The sequence below is a fragment of the Humulus lupulus genome, chromosome X (genome assembly GCF_963169125.1).
Source record: "Humulus lupulus chromosome X, drHumLupu1.1, whole genome shotgun sequence".
Taxonomy (NCBI): domain Eukaryota; kingdom Viridiplantae; phylum Streptophyta; class Magnoliopsida; order Rosales; family Cannabaceae; genus Humulus; species Humulus lupulus.
Window position 1 is genome coordinate 39,330,922 of NC_084802.1, and position 24,370 is coordinate 39,355,291.

The 24,370-nt window shown below is 38.6% G+C and overlaps 1 pseudogene; it reads right to left on the bottom strand.

The window, feature by feature from the left end:
- The window catches only part of LOC133805732 (endo-1,4-beta-xylanase 1-like), an 86,625-nt pseudogene that overhangs the window by 17,525 nt on the left and 44,730 nt on the right, over positions 1-24,370 (bottom strand).

A 24,370-nucleotide genomic window follows, 5' to 3' on the forward strand; every position in this document is an offset into this window, starting at 1 on the left:
TAGGATTCTCATATATTTAATTTTTGCTTGATTTATTTTCAAAAGTCATATTTTATTTATATATATATTTGCAATTAAGTACAACCAATCGTGACCTTGCGAGGAGTGTCGACCTAAGGGCTCTGCTAAGGATCCGAAAGTTCTTGTGCTCGAAGGGAAACCCAAGAGGCATCCTTTGAGTGGGATGCATATCCCTTAGCGAGAAAACACACCCTCCGCTGGGAATTTCCCCACTAGTTAGTCCGAGTATGATGGGGACATCGACACGCGTGCCCACCTACCTCTATCATAAGTGGTGGTTGTGCAGGACATGCCTTCCTATACGTACAACCAACAAAGTAGATTCTTAGGAAAATGTGGAATCTTCCTTGGAAAGGGGGAATCAACCATCTAACACCTATTTGCGCCTTCCCCCATCAAGGAGCCACTTAAGAAGCATGGAAATAGTAGTCTTGTGCCACACACCCTTGATCTGGCCCACGGGCCGACTTCTTGTATTTATTCCATAAATTCTCTTGCAAATGTCAAGGTTACGAGGAGAATAATCACAATAATGTAAGTTAGCTCTAATCAGTGAGCTCTTAACTCCCTAAGCTGCCTTTAAATAGAGTTTGGGTTTATTTTGTAATGAATTCGAACTTTTGGTGCATGCTAAAATGTTGCAAAAATACCCATAAAGCTTGAACCCTTGCGAGTTCTTCATCCTGATACAACTGACTCGTGGACTATGATTAATTAATAACCTGAACCATATAAAATCATTGTCGTTCTTTACACTCTAGCTCTTATTCTCTTTTAAATTTGTTGTTGATGAAAAAACTAAGTCAACAACAGCCTATTCAAATGCAGGCATGAAACCAAATTCAAGTAACCACCCCAACCGCATTAACCAATCTAAAGCTTTGCAATTGATCACCTCCTGTATTTCCAACCACCATCTTCAATTCCTCTAGTCATCGCCTTCATCCATCAATAAATAAATAAAATACATTATCTAGCTTTAAATCCATAAGATTCATCAACAATTTCGATCGACTTAATGTTACCCAATATTAAAATTAGTCGATCTACAATTCTGATAAAAGAATCAAGACTACCAATAAATTTCATGGTTAAATTTGAATTTAAATATGAAATTAAATATGAATTTTTTTTTTTCCAAATATGAAAAGTCAATCACAATAACCAATTTCCATAAGAAAAATTGTATCTAGCTACAACATTTCTCGGTTTCAAAGTGGTGAGAGGTTATTAGACTACATTTTTTTTTTCTTTTGGCTATAGACTAGTAACTGATTATCACTATAAAGGTGAGAAAAGTTTCAACAAGTTACCATTCTGATAGTAAAAAATTATTTTTTTAATTTTTAAATTAGTAATAGAACAAAATTATAAGGATGTTTGAAGTTCCTTTGACACAACAATTTTTTAAAATTAAGTTAAAATAAATGTTTATATATATAGTATTTTTCATTATAATCCTTGGATTTTCAAAAAATTATGAATTTGCCCCCCTCATAATTTTTTTATCATTTGACCACTCTAAACTTACTTTTGTCTCCGTCCATGTTCACATTGTTAGGGTTGGTTAAATACATTGCATAAGTTGTTTTACACAATGTGGTGTGCAACATTAATGGTTTCACATGGTGGAAGTGTGAAATTTGAGTTTTTGTTATAGGCATTTAAAATTTGATTTTTCAGGTCTTAAGTGATACAATGAGGTATCCAAACATCCCAAAAATTTTGAGAACATTTAGAGTTGATTCGGCATGAAAACGAAAACGTTAACCAGACCTAGTGGCCAAGAAAAGAGCCAGCAATTTTCAATAGTGGGGGCTTAATTACATATACATATAATAGTATATAAATATTATGATACATTTGGGGCTAATGTTATATGTTTTTTTCTTGGACTAATATTATATATATATATATTTTTGTAAATGGACTAATATTATATATTTAGGAGCTAATATTTTATTTAAGTGGGCTTTATTATATAATTTCTTATAATTTTTATTTATAATATTCTTCATATTCACTTAAATTTAATATTATATAAATAAAATTTAATAATTTTAGTAGGTGTTCAAGCCCCCACTTGCCTCTTACTGGCTCCGTGGATGCTAGTAGCGATGTCTTGCCTCTTAGGAGGCGACACGTTGTCTATGGCCTTAAAGACAAATGATTACAACATGTGACACGTCGCCACTTGTTGAGTTGGCAAGGTTGCTTTTGCCTCCAAAATTTTGCGATTTAAATACTTTAATTCCATTGGTTGAGTCTAATAACAGTGTCTACACCATAAAATGGGTCATTTAGAGTTGTGTAGTTTTGATCACACTTCTCAACTCTCTCTCTCCTTCTAGATCTCTAAAAGCTCTTATTTTCTCCAAAAAAACTGATCAAAAATTGCTTGCTTGTATGAGTTTCAAGATTTGTTCAATCTCAATTCTCATTTTATCTTTGTAGAAGCTTCAAGCAACTTGAAAAGTCTTAGAATAGAGAATTTGGACAAAAATTCTCATTGTGTACAAGCTTTGGTACCAACATTTTGGTTTTCCGACTTCAACACGTTTGCTTTTCATTTTTGAGTTTGCCATTACTTTTTGTCATTTCTTTTGTGATCTATTAGTTGCATTTTCATGGTGTTGTAATCTCAATTTCGCGAACACATTACTTTCACTATCATCATTTTCTCTCTCCTTACTTTCTCTATCCTCATTTTCTATCTTCTTACTCTCATCACTTTCTAGCTCATCATCTGTCAGTTTATTGTTTATGATCTCTTATTAATTTTTTTTAACTTTCACAATTTTTTATTTTAAAAAAAATATATATTTATTAATTTTTTCATTTTAGATTTTCTCATTAGTCAAACAACAAAAAACTTTTTCGATTCTTATTCTGTAAACACATCTTAAATAACTTTTTTTTTTTAAATAAAATTAAAATAAAGCAAAGCCTTACATTTCATGGTTTTATCGACTTCAATTATGTTTTAATTAAGTCCAAACTCTCTGGTCCGCGTTAAATAATGAGGAAATTACTTTTTTCTTAAACTTTGAAAAATATGACATTTTTTTCCCTTAAGTTTCTTATGGCATATTTTTTTATTTACATTTTTATAGGAGTTTTTTTCCCATATAATTATAAAAAAAAATTGTATATCATATTTTATCTTTTATACATTTTTAGTAGTTTGTTTTGAGATACTTTTAATCTATTTGTATTATTTTTTATCATTCATATTTTATAAAATATATATTTTTTACATAATTTTTTGAAGAAAAAAATCTAAGACCTTTGTCACCATACATTTTATTCTCATTTATTCTTCTTTTCTTCCATTTGTTATCTTCTTCAATCAACATTTTATCCGCAGTACTTGGTTAACACTATCAAAACAATATAGATTTTTTTTTTTGGTGATAGTCATCCAGTGTCACTGTCAATTTTTTTTAGTGATGTGTGCTAAATGGTTATATCAATATAAATCTGTTTTAATTTTAAGTGGTTTTGTAGTAACTAGTTACAGTTATAAAAATAGTTTTGATTTTTTTAGTAATGCGCCATTATCAAAATATCACTTGGATTGTAACTGGTTACTTAGTGAGATTTGGAATGAAAAAAAAACTAACATAAAAAAAATTATTAAACTGATTGCGAAGATAACTGGTTACATCTAGGTCTGAAAAACAAAATAGATATGAAAAAAAAAGAACCACTTGCGATGGTAACCGGTTACTTAGCCAGGCATGGAAACAAATAGGATCACAAAAAAATGCTAAACTAGTTATAATTGTAACTGGTTACAGATCAAATCTAAAAAAAAATCCAATCGCTATGGTACCTGGTTACTTAGTTAGATTTGAAAACAAAATCAGATCTTAATCAACACAAATATAAATTAATTATTATTGTAATTGGATACAACTAGATCTAAAAAAAATCAGATATGAATAAAAAGAATTAGACGCCATTGTACCCGGTTACTTAAATAGATTTGGAACAAAAAACTCAAAAATCATAACAGATCATGACTGTAACCGGTTATAGTTAAGTTTAGAAGTAAAAAAAATATGAAGTGCAAAATCAGGTTTGAAATGACAAACCCATATTTGAAAAAGAAGAAGAAGGCCAAAGAGAATAAAAATAAAACTAGATCTGAAGAAGAAGAAGAAGAACTAGAGAGGTGGAGATACGTGGCAATCAGAGGCGAGGGTGGAGGTGCGTCGTCGTCGTCGGGGGCGGGGGCGGAGGTAGCATCGCTGACGAATGGCTGATATGAGAGAACCAAATGGGTGAAGAGAGAGGAAGAAATGAGAAAAGAGAGAGTGATGTCGTGAGGGTGAGAAAGGAGAGAGTCAGAAAGTTTTGTGTATTTATGATTATGACAATTTGTTTTTTATATTCTATGGAATTATCATATTTAAATTTTTTTTTCAAAACTTACCATATTTTGTATAATTATTTTTTTTCATAAATATAGAAACTATGTTTATTTTTCCCTTATTTATGTAAATTTCTCTTAAATAATAGGATATGTTTTCCTAAATAATTTTTTTTTTTTAATTTTGTTTCATTGTCATTTATTCTTATAAATGATTTCCGATCATAACAATTTTATGGGTGAAACTACCAATTTTCTGAAACAAACAAAAATAAATAAACTAACACTAAATCCAAATTCTCTCTAAGACTAAGAACACTATGTCAAGTTTCAAATCCTTCATTACAAATATACAACCAAGAATCACATCATACTTCATCACATTAATAAGAATTATTTGAATTTCCACGTAAGAAAATTACCATGAATAATTGTCCAAACGTCTTGACAACCTTCTTAACCCCCGTAACAACTTCCAATGCATAAGTACCATTGAACCATCTAAATCCAAACTCCCCTTCATCACCCACGTGCCCACAAGCACGTGACAACCACTCTTTCTTCAACTCAAGGTACCTCTTACCAGCCTCATTGACTTCCCCTTCAGCCTCCACCAAGTGAGAATTTTCCCTACTCATAAACAACTTCCCAAACCCCCAAAGCATCACGCCCTCCAAAGCCAGGTGTTTTAGACTTAATACATGTAGGTTAGAGCTGTTATTAGTTAGTTTGTTGGTTAGAGTTACTGAACTGTAATTAGTTAGTAATCTTTCTGTATTGATTAGTATAAATATTGTGTATCCTTTTTCATTTCAATAATATAGAGACTTTCATTCTCTTTCATTTCTTTACTCTTCTATTACTAAAATGGTATCAATTTAGGGATTTCTTGGGGCATTTGTTCTCTCCTCTTCTTCTCTGTTTTGTTCTTGGATTTCTCTCAAAATACATGGCTCGTACTTGTACTGGAGGCCCTCCTCGCACTGGTAGTACTTCTCAGAATACCTCCAATGGTGATACTGTTTTGACTTACGCGAATAGGATTTTTGCTGTTGATCAGACTGATCATTCTTCCAATGATGATGCTCGGAATCCTTATTTTCTGGCTTACAGTGATCATCCTGGTGCAAATCTGGTTCCCAAAATTCTCACTGAATATGAAAATTACAGTTCTTGGAAGCGGTCCATGACTGTCGTTCTTCTTGCTCGGAACAAATTGAAGTTTGTTCATGGAAAGATCACTCAACCCAATCCCAAAGATGATGACTATGATGCTTGGTGTCGATGTAATAGCATGATGATATTGTGGATTGTACATGTTGTTTCTAGTGATATTGCTGATAGTATCATGTATCTTGATGAAGCAGCTACTATTTGGTCTGAGCTTCATGACCGTTTTCATCAAAATAACGGTCCTTGTGTGTTTGAGGTGAAGCAATCCATGCAGGTCCTTTCGCAAGGAAGCAACTCTGTCCAGACTTACTTTACTCATCTCAAAACTCTTTGGGATCTGGTTCGTGAGTTTCGCCCACAACCTGTTTGTACTTGTGGCGCAATGAAGACGATTGTAGATTATCAAGAACAAGACCAAGTTTTGGAGTTCTTGGTGGGACTCAATGATTCTTATTTCGCTGCCCGTTCTCAAATCTTGATGCAAGATCCTCTTCCAACAATCAACAAGGTTTATGCTACAATAATTCAAGAAGAACGCCAAAGGGGTCTCAATCCTACTACTTCTGAATTTGTTGCTTCTACCTCTTCTTCTGCTTCTACTCGGTTTGTTGGGAGTGTTCAATCTGTTCGAAACAAGATTGTATGTAATCATTATGGTCTCACAGAGCATACTATCAACAAGTGTTATAAGCTTCATGGGAAAGGTCGTGGCTCTAGTTCTACCTCGGGGAAAGCAACTGCTAATCATTTTTCAGGTTCTACTGATGATAGAAATGGCGAAAATTCGGACACCTCTACAGACCTTGTGTCTTCTCTGTCTTACTCTCAATGCCAGAAAACCATAGCCTTTCTAGCCCATAAAGTTCAAGCCTTTTCATCCAATAATTCTTCATATTATTTTGGCCAGCCCCTCGTTTCTAACTTTGCTAGTAAGGAATTTCTTGTTCTTCATTTGAAATGGATTATTGACACAGGAGCTACTCATCATGTTTTCCATGACATGTCTTTGTTTTCTTACACTCACTTAAATGCTTTTTTAACTTCTGCTGTTTTACCAAATGGTCAGTCGACTTCCATTTCTTGTCTTGGTTCCGTCACACTTTCTTCCTCTATCACTCTTTTGAATGTTATATGTTCCATCCTTCAATTACAATATTTTATCTGTTAGTTCCTTAACAAAAGTTTCTCAATGTTCCTTCTCATTTTTTGACAATTATTGTGTCATTTAGGACACTACTCGAACTCAACAGATAGAGATGGGTGAAAGGCTTGGCAATCTGTATTACTTGGCTACTTCTTCTTGTGATTCTACATCTGTTTTTTCTTTTACTGATTCAAAGTCATCTATAGAAACTTTGTGGCACTATAGATTGGGCCATCCTTCATGTATTAAAAACCATTCTTTGAATAAAGATTTGCAATTTCAGTATTCCTCATCTTCTGAATTTTCATTGCTCTATTTGTCATTATTCCAAACAAAAACGATCGCCATTCCTTTCTATTCATAATGTTTCAAGTGCTGTGTTTTGATCTCATCCATGTTAATATTTGGGGACCTTTCCATACACTTACTGTTGATGCCCATAGATTTTTTCTTACCATAATTGATGATTGTTCTCGGTACACTTGGGTCCATTTCCTTAAACAAAAACCTGACGTTCACCAAGTTATACCTAACTTTATTTCTCTTATCAAAACTATAATGCCCCAAAATCCCCAATAAGGTTTAGGACCTTGATTAGGAGGCCGGGAGGGCCATAATTGATTTATTATGTTATTAAATGATTATATGCATGTTTATGTGAATTATATTATTATATGATGATCAATGCATGCATATGGGTCCATTTCTAATTATAAGGGCATTTTGGTAATTTGGCCTGTTGAGGGCGTAATTGTGTATTTTCATGCATGTTGGCGAATTATGAATAATACCACATTATATGTGGATTTTTTCGAGCCATTCGGCATGAGACGATCTTTGAATGCAAGTTATCGGTCTGGTCATAACGGGGTTCATTTCGGGGCTTGGGGTAAGTCTCGGTGTAATTTGAGGATTAGAACATTAACAGGAATTAAAAAGTAATGGGATATGATTTATTATTATTTAAGGATATTGAGAGTAACGGGAATTGGAGGGTGTTAATTATGATTAACGAAATAGGTGGGAAATGACGATTTTGCCCTTGGTGGCTGTTTAGGGTTTTAATTAGGCTTAGGGGCAATATGGTCTTTTCACCCTAAGGTTATATTTAGCCATTACAAGGCTGTGGAAGGCTAAGAAAAATAGATCATCACTTCTTCCTCTTCAACCGTTCATCATTTCTTCTTATTTTCTCCTTGGATTTTAAAGCTCTTTTGAGGAACCAAGCTAGGGAGCCAAGCTTTGATGATCTAGGGTTATGTTCTACCATTGAAGAGGGTGTGATTCTGAGATTTAGGTGAGTTTCTAGCCATTAAAACTATGGTTCTTGCTTTGTTTTTCTTATTGAGTTTCAGCTGGATTTTTAAGTTGGATAATGGGAATTGATGGGAGTTTTTGGCTAGGGGTACTTGGGTTGTGATGCCTAGACATGTGTAGATGTTATTTGGGTTCATTTGGGGGTTTGGATGATGTTTGGAAGCTATTTTTTCAGGTTGGAAATGGAAAACTCGAAGGAGGGAAAAACCATGGCTGATCAGCTTGGTCCTAGCGCTACAGCGCCCAATGGAGGGCGCTACAGCGCTAGCCAGGGCAAATCAATCCTGGTTGTAGCACTAGGGCGCTAGAGGGGCAACACTGTAGCGCTTCCCTGTTTTCCCTAATGCATATTTTGGGCACTTTTGAGGGTTTTTGGCTCGGGGTTTCAATTCCTAAGGCTCGGGATCGAATCTACTCATCGTTTGGGTACAATTTGAGGTCTTGGGAGTGACGTTTAGGTCAAGACCCTTTCATTGTTTATTTCATTAATCGGAGGTTATATTTGGTTATGACTAGGTGACCATTAAGGGATCAAAGGATCGATTGTTCTCATGGGTCGTTCAATTGTTATTTCTCGCTCGAACCAGAGGTAAGAAAACTGCACCCATTATGTGATGCATGAGAAACATGTGATTATGGCATGACATGAATGTTGAATATGAGATTGTTCAGAGCTTGAGTCTCTACATTTGTGCATGATCATAATTATGCTAGCAACTGTTAAGTAAGCATGTTGAATGCCCTACATCTGGATATTTGACATATGATATATGTCTGGCTGCATTGCTTACTTGTGCATGGCACTGACTCATTAGTCAGAATCAGCAATGGTGTCGGGTATTAATTGTGAAGTTGTGACTCATTAGTCAAGTTTGGTAGTAGTACTGAGCACTGGTCGTATGGTATTGACTCATAAGTCAAGAACAATCTTAGTGTGTTTAACGCAAGCCAATAAAGATTATATGTAATCGACATTAGCATTGAATGACTCATCATGAGCATTAATGTCGGACCGACCTCAAGTTCGATGAAAACTAAAAGCGCTTGTCTAGGCTATGGCTAGTCACTTAGAGCCAAGGCTAGAAGGCCCAGGTCATTGCATCATCACATGGCTATGGGTGCTGAGCCCACGTAGTGACTCACTCATCAGTCACTCATCTGATTAGGGCTATACGCCCCAGCATGGTTAATAGAACCTCAAGCGTTAAATAACTCATTTTATTTGGGATATAAGCCCCAGCATGGTTAACAGAACCTCAAGTGTTAAATCACTCATCTAATTAAGGCTATACGCCCCAACATGGTTAATAGAACCTCAAGATTTAAATCACTCATCTGATTAGGGCTATACGCCCCATCATGGTTAACAGAACCTCAAAGAGTTAAATCACTCATTTGATTAGGATTAACTTGATAGTCATCCATTCAGGAGGGCAGGATCCCCCATCATTATTTGAACCTATTTGCATGCATGAGTAGGGCTATTATTGCTAGGCATGCACATTATGATTAAAAACATGTTATTACTGTTCATTAGCATATTGAGTTTTCTTGTTCAGCTCCGTCTCACGGGTGCTATATGGTGCAGGTAAAGGCAAAAGAATGTTGGACCATCCTTGAGTTGGAGAGCTTAGGTGATGATGTGTACATATGCGGTTGCTCGACCGCCACAGCCGAGAGTTGAAAGGGGAACTAGGGTTAAACCCTATTTTTTCGCTTAGATTGGCTGGTTGTAAATATTTTGTTGTAATTAACATTTAAATTATATTTTTGGGATCCCAATGTATACAGTAAATGTTTTAGTGAAACGTTATATCTTAACAAAAAAATTTAACCCTAAATCGCTAATCATACTTAGATACACGATTATGGCCAAATGACTCGATTAGCGAGTTTAGCATTGTTTAAAATGCATACCTTAATGGTCCCTGGAGTTTAGGGCATTACAAACTTGGTATCAAAGTGAGCCAAGGTTAAGGGTTCCTGAAGACAAGCTGGGCATGTACACTCATCACTAAAGATAGCTTCACTCAGGGTATGGTAACTATTTATGTAGTTATGTGCTTAACTACTTAAATGGAATGTAAATGCTTTACCTACACATTGTATTAGGGAGCATGAGATTCTGATAGAGCCTGGCTCTTAACTATATGATTACCTGAATATATAAATATGATTATTTGCATGCTGGAGTTAGAGGCATGGTAGGTATGTTGGAAGAGCAGAGATTATGATTAATGTACGAATGCCATGGGCATGTTTCTACCACTGCAGTGGGTTTGTGTATGTGTTTTGTGAATGTAGTGTGGTAAGATTGTTCTCGTGGGGGGGAAAGCGCGTGATATGCTCATCATGTTTAATGGGTCAAGTTATTGATTGCAGATTCCACCAGCAGGTATGTATCCATGGCAGATAATGAGACCTGGTGGTGTTTATACAGTGGCTAGGAGTTTTAGCCAAGGGTTGAGTTCTTCATCTGCCCCTCAGAATTTTCAGCAAATGTTTATAGATGTGCAATTAAGATTTCAGGGGCAAGAGGAAGAGATTAGGAGTTTGAAGCAACAGTGTAATCTGTCGGGGAACACCTCTTCCTTTTTTATGCCAGGAGTTGCACCAGTTTTGGCTCAGCCTAGGGTTGAGAATAGATGGGAATTTCTCTATGGAAGCTTTCAGGAGTATTACCCTCCAGTCTTTGAGGGAGGCCTAGATCCATTCAGAGTTGAGCAATGGATTGGCATGATCAGTTCCATTCTTGACAGTGTGGGGCTGGTTGGTCACGATAGGGTGATCTGTGCGACATATGTATTGCGGGATGATGCCCAGACATGGTGGGAAGTAGTATCCCAGACACGAGACACAGTTGTGATGGACTGGAAAGATTTTAGGCAGCTGTTCAAGGAAAGATATTACTGTGATGCAGCCAAGACTACAAAGATGAAAGAATTTTTTAACCCTGTTCAGGGAAATGCAACAGTAACCGAGTATGTCATCAAATTTGATGGGTTATCCAAGTTTCCTTTAAATATGGTACCCACAGATTTAGCTCGGAAGGAAATGTTTATCCAGGGATTGAATCCCAGAATAGTTCAGGGCATTAGAGTTGCCCCAGTGCATGAAATCTCTACCTACGCTCAGGTGGTTGGGAAGGCTCTTGCTGTTGAGAGCACATGAAATCAGATTGAGCAAGAGAGTGCTAGAGAGCACGGAGCTTAGGTAGTGATACCTCCATTTATTGGAGCGAGTACGGAAAAGAACTGGAGGACTTACCCAAAATGCACTCGGTGTAAGAGGCGTCATTTGGGAGAATGCCGAGCAAAGGCATGTTTGTTTTGTGACATGGTTAGGCATTTCAAGAAAGATTTCCCAAGGCAAAGAAAGGATGACCAAAATGGGGTGGGTAGCTCGACTCCAGCTTAAGTGTTCATTTTGAAGGAGTCAAATTCGGAGACTGAGACTGAGACTGAGGCTGGTTCCTCAGGGATGGCAGGTCAGCTTTCTTGTTTTGATTTTTGTATTATGCTCACTGGTTTTGGTACCATGCTGTTTCTAGGTTTGGTCAACTATTTATTGGATTAGAACATGATGGATGGCTATTGTTAATGCTTTGTGACTAGGTTTTCAGCGAGGCTCGGGTTAGGGGACTATGCTTGGAACTGTGGTGCTCAAGAAGCTTAGGACACAGGTAAGAGAACTGTTTGTACCCGTAGAGTTATGTGTTGTATTGTACTGTGTGTATTGTTTATGGTTTGCTATGTCATATATGTGAATGTGACTGATCGGCAAGAGCCAGGAGCGGCAAAAGTCGGGGGAGGCAAGATTCGGGAGTAGCAAGGGGCCTAGAACGGTGTTGAGCACATGGTGTAACAACCCAAATTCACTAATTAGGCTTAAGGGCCTTGATTAGTGTGCCTGGAGGGCATAATGGGAATTATGTGTGATTTTAATGATTAAGATGCATGATTATGACTTAAAGCACGTTATATAGCTATGTGTATTATGTTATGTCATAATTAGGTTATGTGATTTGTACCACGTGGGTGTGGTGATATCAATGTGATGCACGTGCCGAAACGGTCCTAGAAAGCTAGATAATGGTAACTGGTGATTTGGTAACTTGTGTAACTTTTAGTAACCATAGAGAGTAACAGGTTTTGTTGGAGAAGTGGTAGAATTGTAATGTAAGTAAAAGGACAAGTGTGCCCTTGAGGTTTAGTTAGGAAGGGGTATTAGTGGAGGGATAAGGTGGTCTTTTGGCAGTGGTTTAGATGAGTTTCAGCTGAAGGAAAATGTAATCACGTATAACACTTTGGAAATTGATTTATGCTGAATTTTGGAGGCCTAGAAATAGAGTAAAAGAAAAGTAGAAGAAGGAAGCTGAATTTGAGTCTTGGAAGGAGAATCGAGGGGTTTGAAGTAATCAAATCAAGCCTAGGCCAAGATTACTCAGAGGTAAGGATTTGTCTATGATTTGTTTAAGTTTTAAGTCTAATTTTTAGAGAATAAGCATGAATTGAAACAAGATAGTGGTTGGTTTTGCATGAATTCAGAGTTGGAATAATCAAAAGAGAAGGTGATTTGAAGCTAGAGTTGAGGTGAATTCAAGCTGGGTTCTTGATTGAGGTAAGAGTGTATCATGTTTAATTTTCGTAACTGTTATGGTTTAAGAATCTAAAGGTCTGGTTTGCACTTTTCTCAAGTTTTGGTTCAAGGGTTTGAATCTGAAATTTAAGTATGAATTCTGTGAGTGGTTGTGTAATTGAGCTAGATTATAATGTTTATAGGTTGTTGAATGGTCTATTTGGGGTTTTGAATTGGTTTTAGGGCTTAGGTATGAATTCGGGATGGTTTGGAGTGGTTTGGGTTCGGGAAAAACGCAAGGGAAAACCCAGAAATCTGGGTTCGCGAAGGAGCGCCACGGCCCTGTTCTTGGGCGCCGCGGTGCAAGGCTCTTTCTGGGCAGAGCAACCTCTCTGACTTGCTGGGCGCCGCGGCGCTAGGCCAATTTCAGAGCATGGGATTTTGCAATTTTGAGCCTTTGCTCCGGGGGTTCGGGGGATGTCTTCAGTGCATTGTTTTAGGGATTTGGGGGATTCCAAGAGTGTGGGATTGGTTCCGGGAAGTAGTTTTGGATTGGTTAGTGACAAAGGATGTTTTATTTGTGTTGTGACTAGGTCTTTGGAGAGACTCGGGGTAGAGGACCGTGCTCGCGGCTTTGAGGCATCGAAAGCTAGTGAACTGAAAGGTAAGAAAACTGCACCCGGTTGTATGATTGTGATGGGACTAAGTGCTCCCGAGAGTTGTATCGTGTCAATGTTGGTATTACGCCATGGGACATGTAAAAGCGGTCTAAGAGTGTCGTACATGATTTTAGCGCACAGGGCGCGGATTGGCCACTGGCAGCCAAGGGCAACGGGATAACGGAGGGAGCAGCCCGAGGGCGCTAGCCCTAGTTATCATTTGTGAACTGTGTTTGATATGTTTTGACATGTTTAGTATGTGGAATACTTGATTGTACCGATTGGCTATATGGTTGAGATTATGTAATGCAATGTGAGATACTGACTTGTTTGCTAATTGCTTATGCTCTGTTGTTGTTGTGTTTTCTTCCTGGGCCTTGGCTCACGGGTGCTACGTGGTGCAGGTAAAGGCAAGGGCAAGCTGGACCAAGCCTGAGATGGAGAGCTCCGAGGTGGAATGTACATAGCCAGCTGTTCGATCACCACGGTCAAGGAGTGGACCAGGACAGGGATCACCTAACTGCTTGTTTTGCCTTAGTATGGCCGGATGTTGTATACAAACCTTGTGTCTTTTGTAAACGGTCTTTGAACTTAATATTTTTGGGATCCCATGTAACAGATGATGCTTTTTAATGAAAATGTGGCTTTTGAGACCAAAACGCTTTTAACCCTAGCTCCTTTATAGTTTCAATAACACGATTTTATTTAAATGACTTGATTAGCAAGTCTGGCACTTTATAAACACACAGTGTAACGATCTTGGCTATCCAGGGCGTTACACATGGAGTGCAAGCCGTTAGGGCAAGACCCTCCTAGGATGCTGGAGTCATCCTCTCGGTGCAAACCGCAAACCCAGGGCTCGAAAAAGCACTTGGGAAGGCATGGCTGCTATATGTTTAGCTTGTTGGCTGCTTCGTTATATGATGTTGTAACACTGAACTGCTGCTATATTATACTGCTAAGATGTTATGCTATTGTGCTTATGTGTTAATATGTTGCTATGATGCTATGTTGATGTACCTATGTGCTACGATATTGCTATGATGTGATGTTGTTGTGCTACTGTGCCATTGTGTATTCTAATAACAGTTTATAGGTGGTTTATTTCCTTGAATTAAGTGTTTAATTGTTGGGATAAATTATAGTATGTTGTGCTTTAAGGTTCTCTTGCTAGGCCTTGGCTCACGGGTGCTCTGTGGCGCAGGTAAGGGCAAAGGAAAAGACCAATCAACCATGAGATAGAGGGCATGGAGCGATGCGTACATGTTTGGCCTATCTGGTCGCCACGGTTGGGGTATTTTGAGGAGCTGCTCATGAACATTGATTTTGTCGCCTAGGTCGACTGTAAAGTAACTTTTTGAGTTGTAAATATGTTTTTAAACAATATTTTTGGGATACCAATGTAACCTTTTTCATGATCTAAAAGAACGACCGACTTTTTACACTGAAATCTTATTTAAACAAGTTTACATTTTAATTAACTACATATTTTAACCTAAAACCTTGATTAGTTGTTGATTAGCACATTTCAAACTCACTTAGTAACGACTCTAAGGAACTAGGGCGTTACAACTTGGTATCAGAGCATGCCAAGGTTTATGGTTCCTGGAAAATTGACTGAACATGTACGCGCTTGTTGTCGAAGACAAGCTCGACTCAGGGTCGGTTAGTATGGAATGAAATATTTGTCTAATTTCTTAATATAATGACTTTATCTGCTTGTTAATCCTCTTGTTTGTGGCCTTGCTCGGGAGTGGTTCCGAAAGGGATGATCATATCTGATGGATTGAGTCATTGACTGCAGACAAATTTAGAATTTATGCATCAGAGACATTCAAGGGGTGCAGTCATTGTTAATGCTGGGGTTGCAGATAGTATTCGGGACGGGAATTCTCCATCTGTTCCTGGGGATTGGCAGTAGGTGTTCGATGATATGCAGGCTAGATTACAAAAGCAAGAGGAAGACATTAAGTGGTTGAGACAGTGGGTTCCACCTGGAAATGTTGCTCCGTGTGTTTCTACGACATTGGCATAAGTTTTGATTCAGCCTGAGGGTGGATTCAGGTGGAAAATGATGTCTGAAAGATTCCAAAGGCTTTATCCTCCAGTTTTTGAAGGAGGTTTAGATCCGTTCGGGGATGAATAGTGGAAGGGCATGGTTAGCTCCATCCTCGACTATATAAGAACATAAGGCAATGATAGAGTGGTTTGTGCCACGTACATGCTACGGGAGGATGCCCGAACATGGTGGGAGGTGGTATCACAGACCCGGAATGTTGTTATGATGGGTTGGGAGAAGTTCCGACAATTACTCAACGAGAGGTACTATGGTGACGCAATCCGAATTGCGAAGACCAATGATTTTATGAACTTGGTTCAAGGCAGTAAAACGGTGGCAGAATATGTTGACAAATTTGATGAGTTAGCCAAGTTTGCATTTGATTTGGTGCCAACAGACGTGGCCCGAAAGAAACGATTCATTCAAGGGCTAAACCCTGGGGTGGCCCATAGAGTTAAGGTCGTTCCAGTTCATGAGATTTCTACTTATGCTATGATGGTAGGGAAGGCCCTTGCCATAGAGAATGTAGGAGGTGTGATATGGAGCGAGGGTGTCGTGGGGCTGGAAGCCCAGGCAAGGGTCCCCCCATTTGTAAGAACAGGTTAGGGCGGAGGACCTAGTAGTCAGAAAAGAAAGACCCCTGATAGTTCTACCACTGTCGGTCATGATGTTCAGGGCAGTCGCCAGGGCGGCAATGAGGTCTGGAGAAGTTATCCAATGTGTGTCAGGTAGAGGAGACGCCATTTGGGTCAATGCCGAGCGAAGACATGTTTTCTGTGTGGAATAGCTGGGCACATCATGAAGCATTGTCCAGAATCAAAGATAGAAGAATCCAGAAGTACAGATTGCTAGACCTTGGTTCGAGAGTCTGCCTGGAGGCGGCCAGAGCCCGAAGTTGGTTCCTCGAAAATGGCAGGTTGGTCTTCTAGTTCTTGTTTTTTATATTATGTTAACTGAGTTTTGTGCTACGTACCTTTTAATGGAGATATAGACATGGATACCTACCGAATGAATAGAATGTTGTGGGGCTTGAGATTTTGTGTTTGATTAAAGTTAGTAATTTCCAAGGAATGAAACAGAGTAGTACAGGCAGAAAATTTGTAGCAAGAACTGGTTGGGATGGTTATGCGATGGCCCTAGTATAGTCCGAAGTCTGGATCAGTTGGCTGCTAAGGGGACTCGATTATGACTTTGAAGTGTCTAGCCGTAGTGGTAGGTACCACTAAGGTTATGCTAGGTAGATCAAAGGGAACTGGACAGGTCAGTGGAATTTCAAATGGGTATGCAAGGGTTTTTCGAGATTGTTGTCATGAATAGGGAATGAAGCATACTACGGGAATAAGGCAAGAATAGAACTAGCACCAGAGACATCGTGAAGAATAACACTAATTAAACAGCTAAATTTAAAGGTTCAGTCAAGGGAGTTTCTTAACTTAAAGGTGATCAGACAAAACATCTTACAATAAGGCGTGCCAACGTCATGGGTTAAGGAGAAGGTCAAGTCTGCAAGAGTTTATGCTATATGTGGAAGCCAAATAAGGTAATTGTTAGGAGTGGTTATCCACTACTAAGAATGAAGGATTTATTTAGGTAAGCTATATGTATCTCTGTCAAGAATGGTTTGACTACTTTCAGTTAAGAACAGAATATGGGAACCCCCGGGTTGTCATCGCCGAGGCTGGGGAAACGAAGATTGCAGGTGAAATTTCAAAAAGGATAAACTCTGAATTCTCTAGTTGGTAGTTAAGGTTACCTAATGGAAAGTTATATGATTATGCATGAATCAGCTAGGATTGAGCCCACAAGACAATTGTTAAAGGAACACTTTAGGGGATTAGAACACTGTGGGACCGATCAGGCACCACGACTTCTGTCTGAGACGTCCTTGGGGATGGTTATACCCTTGATAGAAGTAATATAGAAATCTAAAATATGTTTGTGTGGATAGTGGTGTGATGGACTTCCAGAGATGCGAATAAGGGGCTTGATCTGCACGTCATGGTGTGAGGGTAGGCACAGGATGGACGAGTACAGGAAGACAGCACGGTGGGCACCGTCCTTGCTTGGAACATGGGGTGTCAGTGTGGTGCATCAAGGACTAGGGTGCGCCTGTATACACATTGAAGGAGTGATCGTCTGTATCCTATAACAGATATAAGGATAAGGACTTAGATGTTCTACATGGGAAGTCAAGTTGACAAGTGGTGCTGGTTAGCCACAGTAAGGATGAAGAAATGATTGAGACTGGCCCGAAGCCTGAGATTGATGAGTAACAGATACACTTCTAAGAATAAACAGTTGAACTCAGGAAGAAGATTTTGTAAGAAATGACTAAGAATTTCACCACCTTAGTACAGACGAGTTAGATATGCGAATTGGGTGAGTGATTCGGTGGGTGCTGGTATTGAAGATAAGACACGAGATGAGCTTTGGGTTATCTCTTTATAACTATTATATCCATAAAGTTGAGTACTGGGAGGCCCACGACTTGATCTTTTGGTAAGTAGAAAGTGATCATTAGAAGCTAGAAAGGCTATTATGACTCTAGGATATCCTAAGGTTAGTATGAAGAAATATTGCTATGGACCATTAAAGGTGAATCACCTCAGTTTGTAGGTAAGGTGAGTAAATGCGAAAAGCTATGACCAAATCTATTGGATTAACACACTATGGTTGGTGTGAGCAAGATGTCAAAGAGGGGGTGTGTATGGAAGAAGACCATGCGTCCCCACTAGACACCAAAGTCGACAATGTTAGATTGAGACTCTTGGGCTCCCATGTTCGGGAAAGGGTCATAAAAGGGTGATGAATATGTGGATGAAACCTAGAATTAACTGTGACAGTTATACGTGGCTCACATGGAAGAATAGCTCAGGGTTTGAGTGTTTACCTTACTGAAGGGTGTGGAGTTCGCAAATTTGAGTACGGAAACGTGAGATTCCAAGACTAAGGACTGTGCACTTCACTGAATATTGTGGGTTAAGTATAGTAAAATAGTTTGGGGAAAGGAGGAAGAAATTTTGGATCCTAGGTTGGGATAGATCTGCAAGATCCTAATAAGGATTGGGCTAGGAGCCTACAGTTGGCCTTACTCCAACATGGGTGGTAAAGGCTCATGAGATATTATCGGTGTCAATATTAAGGGGAGAGGTGTGAGTACTACCCCCGGGCAAAGAGGTCTTGGAGGTTCAGAGGAATCTGTTGTACAAAAGAAAGGTGGTTAAACCCTAGACACAAGAGATAGAAACATACAACTTAGACCATCCTTCTTGTGTTAGTATTGCAAGTAATGATAAGGTGGAGAACCTGGTTCTAGGGTTATAACCAGGGTTATGGAATTATTATCCTGAGAGGTTTGAATAAATTTTGAGGACGAAATTTCTGCAAGCAGGGGATAGTTGTAGCATCCCAAATTTGCTAATAAGGTTTAGGGCCTTGATTAGCGTGCCAGGAGGGCAATAATTGATTTAATTATGTTAATATGTGAATTTGATGATGATGTGATAAAAAATGCATGTTTATGTGAATTAATTATGCATGTGGGCCCCATATGGCTTATAGGGGCATAATTGTAATTTTAGCTCATTGAGGGCATAAATGTAATACTTATGAATATTGTGATCTTTACCATGTCCGAGTGGTGATATATCTGTGATGCACAATTTGAGACAGTCCTAGGGGGCGGTTTTGTTAGAATGTAACAACGGGGTCAAATGCCCAGCTCGGGAGGAGCCTGCGGTACTTTGGGAATATAATATGTGTTCGAGAATTATCGGGTAACGGGTAGTATTTTGGTAATCATTTGGTTATGTTGGGATTAAATGGGGATTTATAGGAATACTCGGGGACTTAACGGGAGTGGGTAAATGACTAAATTGCCTTTAGGGTTACTTGAGGATTTAAGATAAGCTTAGGGGTAGATTGGTCATTTTAGCAAATGAGATATACACTTAGAAGCTTAGGAAATTACTGGAATTCAGAAGAAGATAAAGCATAAAAACTCTCTAGACTCTCTCTCCTTTGGTTCTCCTTTCTTTTCTTTGTGTTTGAAAGCGTTGGACTAGCTGGAAGATTTTAACTAAGTTCTTTGAGGATTGGGAAGCTTTAAGCTCAGGGAATCAGTTCAGGAACTGACCTAAGTGTAGAGGTAAGCTTTTAAATTGAATTAAATTGTTGAATTTTTCTGGTTTTCTTGAGAACTCAAGCTTGTTTGAGGTTTGGCTTGATTAGCTATGTTTGAATGTGATTTATGGTATGGGTAAGGATTAGGGAGCTGTTCTTAGGTGGATGTGATGCCTAGGATGTGTAGATGAGGAATCCAAGCTTAATTGTGGGTTTAATTGATGTTTAAATGTGGGAATTGAGGTTTAGGCTTGAGGATAATGCAGGAAGAATGGAGGTTTTCTGGGTTTGGGGGTTCGAGCCGCGGCCTAAGGCTGGGCATGTCGCGGTCCGTGTGTGTGTGAAGGCCAAGGGAGGCCTCTATTCTTGAGGCGCACTGCGGCCCTAGGCAGGGCATGCACGGCCCATGTCTCCCAGCAGGGAGGCATTGTGCCTCTGTTTTCGGGCGCGCCGCCGCGCTTAAGGGGCTGGGCCGCAGCCCTAACTCAATGTTTAGGCCTTTTGATAGTTCTTGGTTTGAGAACCCAAAAGCTAGGGCTCGGAATGGGTTTTATCACCCCGATTGATAGAATCCAAGGTTTTGGAGATTAGAAATATATCTTAAAGTTATTTATTGGATTAGAACTTGATGGATACTATTGTTAATGCTTTGTGACTAGGTTTTCAGCGAGGCTCGGGTTAGGGGACTATGATCGGGACTATGGTGCTCAGGAAGCTTGGGACACATGTAAGAGAACTGTTTGTACCCATAGAGTTATGTGGTGTATTGTTTATGGTTTTCTATGTCATATATGTGAATGTGACTGATCGGCAAGAGCCATGAGCGGCAGAAGCCGGGGAGGCAAGAGCCGGGATCAGCAAGAGCCGAGAGCGGCAAGGGGTCGAGAACATTGTTGAGCATGTGGAGTGCAAGCCGTTAGGGCGATACCCTCCTAGGATGCTGGAGTTATCCTCTCGGTGCAGACTGCAAACCCAGGGCTCGAAAAAACACTTCAGATGGCATGGTCGTTATGTGTTTAGCTTGTTGGCTGCTTCGTTATATGATGTTGTCACATTGAACTGACGTGATATTATACTGCTATGTTATGATATTGTGCTTATGTGTTAATATGTTGCTATGATGCTATGTTGATGTACCTATGTGCTACGATATTGCTATGATGTGATGATGTTGTGCTACTATGCCATTGCGTATTCTAATAACAGTTTATAGGTGGTTTATTGCCTAGAATTAAGTGTTTATTTGTTGGGATAAATTATATTATGTTGTGCTTTAAGGTTCTCTTGCTGGACCTCGGCTCACGGGTGCTCTGTGGTGCAGGTAAGGGAAAGGAAAAGACCAATCAACCATGAGTTAGAGGACATGGAGCGGTGCGTACATGTTTGACCTACTGGCTTCCATGGCTGGGGTATTTTGAGGAGTTGGTCATGAACATTGATTTTGTCACCTAGGTCGACTGTAAAGTAACTTTTTTAGTTGTAAATATGTTTTTAAACAAAAATTTTGGGATCCCAATGTAACCCTTTTCATGATCTAAAAGAATGACCGAATTTTTACAATGAAATCTTATTTAAACAAGTTTACATTTTAATTAACTACACATTTTAACCTAAAACCTCGATTAGCGAGTGATTAGCACATTTCAAACTCACTTAGTAATGGCTCTAAGGAAGTAGGGCGTTACAGAATAGTGATTGGATTGGTGCCAGGAATGGAATCAGGTCTAAGGCACTGTATTGAACGGCTTTAGCAAAGTCGTTAGAGCTTAAGATTCAGTTATTGGATAAGGTGGTATTCTCCAAGGTGAATCTTTTATCTGGTTAGTACCAGCTAGAGATCAGGGAGAAGAATATGCAGAAGATTGATGTTATATTAGATAAGAGCACTGGGAGTGCTGGATGATGTTCTGAGAATTTGGTTAATGCCACGTTGTTTTGATGAATCAGATGAATAGAGTATTCAAGGATTATCTTAATTGGATTTGTGACCGTCTTGATTGATGGTATTATAGTATATTCTTAGTTGGAGATTTGCCAAGGTCAAGGAACACCTCAGAAGGCAGGAGTTTACCTGGATAGGCAGGATATTATATGTGCTTTGGGAAAGAGTTCTGAGTCTTCTTGCAGATCAGAATCAGTTTGCAGGTTGTTATGACACCTCAGTGACAAGGAAAAAAGGAATTGCGTATGCATCATGTTGGTTAAAGGATCTGACCAGAACTAGAGTAGAGTATCTGGTGGGCTAGGTGGCTAGTTTTATGCTTGAGTTTACTCCTTCAGAGAGGATCAAATGGAAAACAATTAAGTGAACCACATATAGGAATATTGAGGAGAATGTCTTAGCTGGATTAGCTAAGGATTATGCAGTATCAGGTATGGGCTTATTGTGATATAAGGATCAGATTTGGAATCTGATGGACACTGAGATTAATAAAGAGATTATTGATGAATCTCATACTACTATCCTATTCTCTTCATCCAGGCATAATGGAAAATGTACAGAGTTTGACAGCCTTATATTGAAGGCCTGTGATGGAGAGGGACATAATAGTATATGTGGCAAAGTTCTTAACCTGTTAGTAGGTCAAGACAGAGTATCAGAAACTAGTAAGGCTATTGTAGCATTTGAGTATTCCATAGTGGAAATAAGGAAACATTGCGATGGGTTTCACAGTGGGGCTGCCCAGGATAGGGGTTAGTGTGATTTGGATTGGGTCATTGTGGACCAGTATTTAAAGTGAGTTCACTTCTATCAGTGAGGACAAGTAATACAGTGATCGGTATACAGATCTCTATGTGAGAGAGATAGTGCACCTTCATGGAATTCGAGGTCTATCTTATCAAATGAAGACTCAATTTTTTAGTTCTAAGTCTTAAGGAAGGTTGCATAATGACATGAGTATATAGATGGAATTTAGTACAGTTGATTATCCTCAGATTGATGGTAAATCAGAGAGAAAGAGTTATTCAGTATCGGAGCGGCACTTTATGAAACGTTGTATAGTAAGAAGTGTATATCACCCATTCATTGGAATGAGATGGGTGAGATGTTGATTTTGGATCCTGAGGTAGTTTAGGGGATCATTGAGATTATTAAGAGGTTAGAGCTTGGATGCTCGCTTCTCAGAGTAAATGGAAAGGTTTTATTGAATTGAAAAGCAAGAACATGAAGTTCCAAGTAGAAGATTGTATCTTCCTTAAAGTATCACCATGGAAAGGGGTGAGGAATTAATGGCAAGTTGAGCCCTAGATTAATATGACTGTTTGAATCCTGGATAGGATCGGTCAAGTTGCCTTTGGATTGGCCTTAGTTTTGGCATTGTTAGCTGTACACAATGTATTTTATATTTCCATGTTGAAGACATGGGTTATCTCTACATATCGATTCCTCTTTGATTTGAATATGCTTTTGGATCTCCTCCAAAGAATAATCCTCATTTTTATGACGGATTCTTTTCATATAGCTCTTCCAAGTTGGTGGTAATTTAGCCACTATAGCACCAACTTGAAAGGCCTCGGGAAGCTCAATCTTTAAAACTTTCAGTTTGTTAACAATTATTTGCAATTCATGAATTTGAGGAAGAATAGGTTTATCACCAAAAAATTTGAAATCGAAGTATTGAGATATCAAAAAAAATTTGGTGCCTTCCTCTTCTGCCTTAAACTTTTTCTCAAGTTCATCCCATATCTCCTTGACCGATTTGGTTTCAGTGTAGAGGTCATAAAGCCTATCGGAAAGGGCATTGAGGATATGACCCCTACAAAGGAGATTGTCCTCCTCCCTCTTCCTTCTCTTCTCCACCTCCTTGGGAGTGTCCTTGTTGGATGGCGTTGGGAGAGGTTCTAGAGTGGATTCTAGAATGTAGGCGATTTTGAGAGTGGTCAAAAGGAATCTCACGTTGTCTTTCCACCTAGTGAAATTGGATCCATCAAACCTATCCAACCTCACTAGGTCTTGATTCATTATTTTGATGGTCTCACCTTCCATTGAAACAAACAAAGGGTTAAGCTTTTGAATGTTAGGAAAATATATATTTGCCTCAATGGAAATAGGTAAGATAATTACAACTCTAAACTAAATATTACAAATAAATATTATTGATTAAAAAGTGTTACAACTCTATGACAAAAATTACATGTAAATATAGAGAAAGAGGTAGAAGATGAAACTAATAACAGATACAACTCTAAGACAAAAAGATACAAATAAACTAGAAGTAGTAGAATGAAAGATATAGATGAGATTACAACTCTAAAACAAAAGATACATATAAAAGAGTAAATATAGAATAATAGAAGAAATGAAAAGCAATAGAATAAAAGAACAAGAATAAGAACAATAAACTAAGAACTCTCACTCACACAACCAAAGTGAAGAGTGTTGGGGATCACCAACTTGAACAAGGTTTGAAACCTTTGTCCAAAAGCTTATTTCCCCCTAACTCAAGCACTAAGGGATCTCTCACAGATATTGGAAATGCTTTCTGGAATAATCAAGCCTCAAGGTGTTTCTAGCTAAGTTCTCTAATGGATAGAAATGTTGTGTCTTACAAGTGAGTTATAGGCTCCTATTTATAGAGTTTAGAGACACCCTTTGAATTTCAAATTCCACCAACCCCGATGGCTGTTACCAATGTTTAATTGGATTAATATGGAATTAAAAATGAGATTTGGGAGTTATTTGGGGTTTTTGAGCCGTTCAACAAAGATTGAAAAAACTGAAAAATTGGTCAGTTTTTTGCCTGTGGCCGCGGCCACTAGTCTCTGTCCCACAGGGCGCGGCCACCGACCAATTTCAGGACTTAAAATGTGTTGTTTTTCCAAACGGTTCCAAACCCTCCCAAATGATTTTGTAACTCCAAAAATGCATTATTGGGGTTAAAATCATATCTCTAACAGCCATTTCACATATGGCTTTATGA